The sequence below is a fragment of the Galeopterus variegatus genome, unplaced genomic scaffold (assembly GCF_000696425.1).
Source record: "Galeopterus variegatus unplaced genomic scaffold, G_variegatus-3.0.2 Scaffold6891, whole genome shotgun sequence".
NCBI classification, from domain to species: domain Eukaryota; kingdom Metazoa; phylum Chordata; class Mammalia; order Dermoptera; family Cynocephalidae; genus Galeopterus; species Galeopterus variegatus.
The window spans coordinates 109747-117646 of record NW_007733002.1 but is presented as its reverse complement, the minus strand read 5'-3'; positions in this window follow the sequence as shown (position 1 = coordinate 117646).

Genomic DNA, 7900 nt, shown 5'->3' with positions numbered 1-7900 from the left:
TTGGAAATTGATTGAGTCATGGGGGCAGATCCCTCATGAATGGATTAATGCTCTCCCTGGGAGAGGGGGTAGTAATGAGTGAGTTCTTGCTAGATTATTTCCCGCGAGAGCTCATTGCTTAAAAAGACCCTGGCACCTTCTCTCTCTCTCTCTTGCTTCCTCTCTCTTGCTTCCTCTTGCCATGTGATCTGCTTGTACCCGCCGGCTGCCCGCCACTTTCCAACATTAGTAGAAGCAGCCTGAGGCCCATGCCAGATGCAGCTGTCCCTGAATCATAAGCCAAATAAACCTCTTTTCCTTATAAATTACCCAGTCTCAGGTATTTCTGTTATAGCAACACAAAACGGACTAAAACAGGTATCTTTAAAAAACTGACAGCTGAAATCACACTATGAGATAGTGAAATGCTTTCTTTCAAGGACTGGGAACAGGGATGGCCAGTTAGCTCAGTTAGTTACACCAAGAACAAGGATTTGGATCCCCATACTGGCCAATTACCAAAAACCAAACAAACAAAAACACACCTGGGAGCAAGGCAAGGATATCGGCTCTCACTACTTTTAATATACATATATAGAAAGGAAAGAGGTAAACTTGTGTTTACTTGCAGATAACATGATTGTGTATGTAGAAAATCCTAAGGAATATACGAAATAGCTATTGAAACTAATAAGTGAATTTAGCACGGTTGTAGGATATACAAAGTCACAAAGTCAATAAATAAAAATCAAGTTTGTTTCTATATACTAGTTACAATTTGAAGATAAAATTATTATCATTTATAGAAAAATAAACTACTTAGAAATTAATACAATAAGATATGTGCAAGACCTCTTTACTAAAAATTACAAAACTGCTCAAAGAAATTAAAAGAGTGATATACCATGTTCATGGATGGGAAGATTTAATCATTATGTTGTTCAAATTGATCTACAGATTTAACATAATTCCATCAAAATCACAGCAGGCTCTTTTGTAGAAATTGATAAGCTGATTCTAAAATGTGTACAGAAATGCAGAAGAGCTAGAATAGCTAACACAATTTTGAAAAGAAAAACATATTGGAGATCTTATACTGTATGATTTCAAGTCAGATGTATTGGCAAAAGGGTATTCCCATGGTTCTCCCCCAGGAGATATTTGGCAATGCCTGGATGTATTTTTGGTTATCACAATTAGGGGTGTGGGCTCTACCAGCATCTAGTAAATAGAGGTCAGGAATGCTACTAAATATATTATAATGCAAGGAAAGCCCCCATAACAAAGCATCATCTGGCCCAAAATATCAACAGTCCTGAGGTTGAGAAACCTAATGATAGACATATATATCAATGCAGTCCAGAAAAAAATTCAGTCATCTGAAGTCAACTTTCAGAAAATGAGCTGATGACTTTTCTTTCAGTGGAGAAAGAAAAGTCTTTTTAACAAATGGAGATAAACAACTGGATACTTACAAAGGGTCTTCAAAAAGCTCATGGAAAGATTTGTATTATCCTTTAATTCCATTTTTCCCACAAATGTTTTTCTCTTTATGTTTTATTTTTTCCACAACCTTTTTGAAGTACCCTTGCATATGGGGGAAAAAATGAACCTTGACTTCAATCTTTCATCATGTACAACTAACTCAGTGTTAAGTGTTCAAATCCCAATACTGGCCCGCTGTCAAAAAAAAAGAAAAAAAGAAAAAGAAAAAGATGGAAAGATGGGTCATAGATCTAAATGTAAAACTAATATTTTAATGTTCCCAAAGAAAGGACAAAATAAGAAAATATCTTCTCTACTGAGGGATAGGCAAAGATTTGACAGGACATAAAATACACTAACCTTAAAAGAAAAAAAATTGATACATTGGCTTCATCAGAATTAAAAATTTCTGCTCCTCAAAGGACACTGTTAGGGAAATGGAAAGGTAAGCTTTAGACTGGGAGGAAATTTTCACAATACATTTATCATACAAAATGATTTATATCAGAATATAGAAAGAACTCCTATAAATTATTGTGAAAAAGACAATCCAATTTAAAAATAGGCAAAAGACTTAAACAGATACTTTACAAAGTAAGGTATATAATTCAGTCTTCAGGGAAATGCAGATTAAAACTACAGTGTGATACCACTATACACCCACTAGAATGACTTAAACTTAAAAGAGTGTTGGAGAGGATATGGAGCAGCCTAAACTCACATCCATTGCTGGTAGGAGTATAAAATGGTATAACCACTTTGGGAAACTCTTTGATAGTTTCTCAAATTTTGTAATTTTTTTTTTTTTTTTTGGCAGCTGGCTAGTGTGGGATCTGAACCCTTGACCTTGGTGTTATCAACACTGAGCTCTAACCAACTGAGTAACTGGCCACGCCTTTAAATGTTCATCATACACTTATCCTAATTCTCAGCAATCCATTCCTTAGTTTTTACCTAGAAGAAATTAAAGTATGTATACATGAGAGACTTGTACAAGAATGTCCATAATAGCTTTATTCATAATAGTCCCTGAAAAAAAGTGAGCCAAAATGCTGGGTACCAGTCAAGCTTTATTAAAGGAAAAGAATCTGCCAGGCTGCGCTCAAAATGGAGAGCAGCAGCCAGAGCTGCCCTCAAGGTGGAGAGCAGCAGCTGGCATTGGGATAGGAGAGCTTATATGGGCTGTAGGCCTGGCTGATTCAATCAAGGAGGGGTTTTGTGCTGATGCAGAAGCTATGCAACCAGGGTGGAGAATTGCGCCCTTGCGGAAGCAAAAGGGTTTCTGTTTCTCAGAAATCATGAGGTTTCTTACAATGGAGGGGCTGGTGACCATTTTGTGCTTGGCTTGTCCTAAAATGGCACTGGTTATGTTCAGAACCTATCAGTCCCAAATTGGAAATGATCCAAATATGTATCAACAGAAGACTAGATAAACAAATTGTGTTATATCCATATGACAAATTATTTCATAATTATCAATATTTGTAACAACATATTTGAATTTCAAAAACATTAAGTTGAGAGAAAGAAGTCTGACACCAAAGAGTACATACAGCATATATTCTGATTATGTGAAACCCTAAAACAGCAAAGGACATGAAGGAACTTTTTGGAAATGTTTTATATCTTGATTGGGGCATTGGTTACATTAATGTATATATTTTTCAAAACCCGTCATACATATATTTAAGATCTATGCATTTTACTATATGTAAATTCTTATTTCCTGAGTAGAAACAAACTGTTTCTGTTACTGTACTCTTACAACATGCTTTTGACCCCAGAAGTGTGGGTTTTTTTCTCCACACATCAAGTAAGCAATCAGTTCTGCAGTGGACACCCACTAGGTGTCTTCCAATTCAGTTCAATTGCCACGCTTCCCACCTGGAGAAATCTTCAGATCCCATAGGTTGAGGGCTCAGTCCCACAAGACTGCCCCCCTCTTCCAATGCCAATTGCAAGCTCCAGATTGTTTTACCTGTGCTTCTGACCTGCTATAAATTGGGGTTCCCATGACCCCTTCCTTGGGTTCAATTAATTTGATAGAGCCACTCATAGAGCTCAGGGAAACACTTATTTTTACTGGTTTATTATAAAGGGTATTTATTTTTTTGATGGCTGGCCAGTAAGGGGATCCAAACCCTTGACCTTGGTGTTATAACACTGTGCTCTAACCCACTGAGCTATCCATCCAGCCATATAAAGGATATTTTAAAGAGTACAAATGAACAGCCAGATGAATAGATACATAGGGCAAGGTCTGGAATGGTCCCAACTCCACCCTATGGAGTTGGGATGCGCCACCCTTTGGGCAGGTGGATGTCTTCTTGTTCACCCTCCTGGAAGCCCCATGAACTCAGTCCTTTTGGGTTTTTCTGGAAACTTTATTATGTAGGCAAGAACAACTAAATCATTGACTACTGGTGATCAACTCAACCTTCCACTTCTCTTCCTTCTCTGGAGGTGGGAGATAGGGCTGTGAGTTCCAACCCTCTGGTTGGTTCCCCTGGCAACGAGCCCCCCAACTAGTGGTTATCTAGGGACTTTCCAAAACTCACCTTATTAACATAAGCTTAGGTGTGGTCGAAAGGAACTTGTTATAAATAACAGAAGAACTTTTTCTGCTCTGGAGCTGTTCCAGAACAGTTTCAGGAACAAAGGACAAAATATTTTAACAAAAGATACTCTTATTGCTCTAGTCACTTAGGAAATTGCAAGGATTATAGGAGCTGCAGGCCAGGAACTGTGTATGAAAACCCCAAAAATATATATCATAATATCACATCACCATTGAATAGTAACAAAAACAAAGCATGAAAGAAGGAAAAATATATATAAAGTAAAAGATGAAAGCTAGAATAAAAGTTTTTTGTTTTTTTTTTGTCTTTTTTCGTGTCCGGCAATGGATCGCAACCCTCAGTGTCGCGCCCGTACCGGACCGGGACTGGCAACGGGATCGCAACCCTCGGTGTTGCCCCTGCACCTCGCTCAGCCAGTGAGCGGCCGGTCTGTATGTGGGATCCGAACCCTCGGTGGGAGCGCCGCCGCGCTTTCCAAGCGGCGCACTGTAGCGGTGCGCCACCGGGCCGGCCCTAGAATAAAAGTTTTTTTAAAACTCAATCCATACTAATTTTAATAATATGATTAAGTGCTGGAAATTAAACCATTTTAATGAAGTGTGTAGCCTTAGATTTTAAAAATATGTTGAATAAATAATTGAATGAACATACATTTTTATGAGCTGAATTGTGTCCCCCCCACCAAATTTATCTGTTGAAATTTTAACTCCCAGTACTTCAGAAGGTGACTATATTTGGAGATAGGGCCTTTAAAGAAGTAATTAAGTTAAAATTGAAAGAAAGTGAGCCAAGATGCTGGGTACCATTCAAGCTTTATTAAAGAAAGAAATCTGCCGAGCTGTTCTCAAACTGGAGGACAGCCTGGGGCTCTCCTGAAAATGGGGGGGCAGCTGCTAACATAGGGCAGTGGGAGCTTATATTGGTATGTTGGCACCAAGAGCTGGGTGATGTAATTCCGGGGTGGGGATTGAGTTAGGTCATGGGAATGGAGAGTTCTGCGCATGCAGAAACACTGAAAGTTTCATTTTCTCCAAAACCATGAGGCTTCTTGTAAAGGAGAATGGGGAGGAGAGGGGAGGAGGTGGATGGCACCATTTTGTACTTGGGCTTGTCTAAAATGACGCTGGTTATGTTGCAGTTCTATTAAAAATGAGATCATTAAGGTGGTTCCTAATCCAATATGAGTGGTGCTCTTACAAGAAGAGGAAATTAGGACACAGACTGTGGGACACAGTGAGAAGGCAGCCATCTCAAGACAAGGCAGGAGGCCTCATAAGAAATCAACTCTGCCCAAACCTTGATCATAGACTTCCAGCCTCTGGAACTGTGAGAAAATGAATTTCCGTTGTTTAAGCCACCCAGTCTGTGGATGTATTTTGTTATGGCAGCCCTAGCAAACTAATAGGTGCATAGTCTATTTGATAAGTCTAATAGTTGAATTTACTGGACATTGCCATATGTCTTTAGTGTGCTAGATGCTGGTTGGATGCTTAAGGCACGGCCTTTTGCCCTTAAATGGCATCCAGTTTAGGGAGGCAGAGAGAGGCACAGTGGTGAGGAATGATTACACAGGCCCAGCATGGTATGTGCTCTATCAGTTTACATTCCCCTACATACTTATACTTCACCTAACAGAAAGATGTTTTGGTACAAATTTTGCACCTGGCCAAATTGCCATTGTTTTAACAATGGCTTTTTAGTTGCAAGTAACAGAAATCAGCACAACTGGTAATCTAAGTAAAATTGAAAGAGGAGGAGATTGGGGGTTTTTGGAGGCCACAGGGCAATCTCATGGGAGTAAAGCCGGACCACACAAGCACTGAAACCAGTTCCTGCACAGTCATCAAAAGTCAAAATTATTTCTCTCTGCTGCCACAGGTGACTTCCCACCCTTGATCTCTTTACAGGTCTTCTTTCTTCTCATTTTCTGTAGCCAGCATTCTTTGCTTCTTTGTGGAAATTGATGTCACCCCAGCCGTGGGTCTATAACACTTCTTAGCCTCAGCACCACTAACCAACTGGCTAGTTGTTGGGAAAATAGAATAATTTAATCAGGCACCCTCACCTTAGGTCTGGTTGGGGGTGGTGCAGTGCATTCTTTGTAAATAAGTTGTGTGTGGGTAGAGTTAGTGTGTATGCGCAGCGCCACTACTTGTCTGGTGTCTACTGCCTCGAACATCTGGCATGTGTGGCTATGTTCTTGAACCTGCAGCTCCAAGTACCTTTCTGCTGGTTACCTAGCTCATAGACCTGTGTGTGATGGGTCTGGTGACCCAGCCTAGCATGTGAAGGGTTTGTGACCCAATCTGTGAATGGGCTTGAGGGGTCTATGAGCTTCAGACCCAGCCCTAGCTTGACACTAGTGACTTACTGCCCTCATTCCAAGGTTTGGGAGAGAGTACAGTGGTCCGTTTGGACCAGGCACACACTCCTTCTCCTCTTGGCTTTGGAAAAAAGATGGTGGAATAGCATCACACATGTGTTCACTGGAGCAGGAAAAGAAGGTAATTCTCTAAGAATGGGAGTGTAGACAGGGCAGACATCCCCCAAATTTCCTTGTACAAGCATCAAAATTAAATGATAATTGAATGAAGGGAAATCCATTCCATCCATCTACAAGTGAGCCTATCTGCCTTGACTTGAACTTGTGATTTCCATACCTGGCAGCAAATCAGAGTCACCTGTGGAATCTCAAACCCATATTAGTGCCTGGCTCCCAGCTTATGCTGTAACAGCCGCTAAATAGAAATTATAGGAGGCTTTTATTTTGAACTAAGATTCTGCACTAGGCCCCAATAGACTGGACTAGAAATCAAAATAGAGTCACTCATATCAGAAGTTCCACATCACCAAACCCAAACTAAGTTGATGTCTGACCTTCCTCAAAATCAGGAAAGATAACAAATAACCAATTTCCCAAATAAGCCAGTTTAAACCTTTAGTAAAGACTGGTTGGTTAGCTCAGCTGGTTAGACTATAGCCTTATAGCACCAAGGTCACAGGTGCAGATCTCTGTACGGCCCACCTGCCAAAATAAAAATCTTCAATAGGTACGACAATAAATTTCCCTCTGCTTTAATCCTTACATAAAAGAAGTAACCTAATATTAACCAATGGTACTTTTCCATTGTCTGCCTCTTGTCTCCACCTTATAAGAAAGGTAACTGTGGAATGACCAATCTGCTTTTTGTTTGTTTCCACTTTCTTCAGCCCTTTTACTGTCTAAGTCAACTTATTTTGCTCAGCTCATCAGAGTACTTTTTTTTGGCCGCTGGCCAGTACAGGGACCCAAACCCATGACCTTGCACTTTAACCAACTGAAGGAGCACTTATTCTATTTTATGGAATGAAGTGTTGCCAGATTCTAGAATCACAAATAGAGCCGAGATCTTTAAATTTGTTGTAATTTTGTCCTTTAACATGTTGGAATCTGTAAAGGTGAGACCCAGGTGATCTTTTAAGTTTTATTTATAACTTTAAAAGTTTCCTTTAAAACAATTTGTTGGGAAAATAGAATAATTTAATCAGGCCCCCTCATTTCGTGGCAGGTTGGGGTGGTGCAGTATTCTTTGTGGGCAGGTTGTGTGTGGGTGGAGTTAGTGCACCTGTGCAGCGCCGCCACCTAGGCTGGCGTTTACTGCCTCTGGCGGACATGCTTTCCAACTTATGGCTTCCAAGGACCTGTTTGCCAGTTACCTAGCTCATAGACCTGTGTGTAAGGGGTCTGGGGACCCAGCCTGGTGTGTGAGTGGTCTGGGGACCCAGCGTGGCATGTGAAGGGTTTGTGGCCCAGCCTGGAACAGGCTTGAGGGGTCTGCAAGCTCCAGACCCAGCCCTTGCTTGACAATTGGCCCATT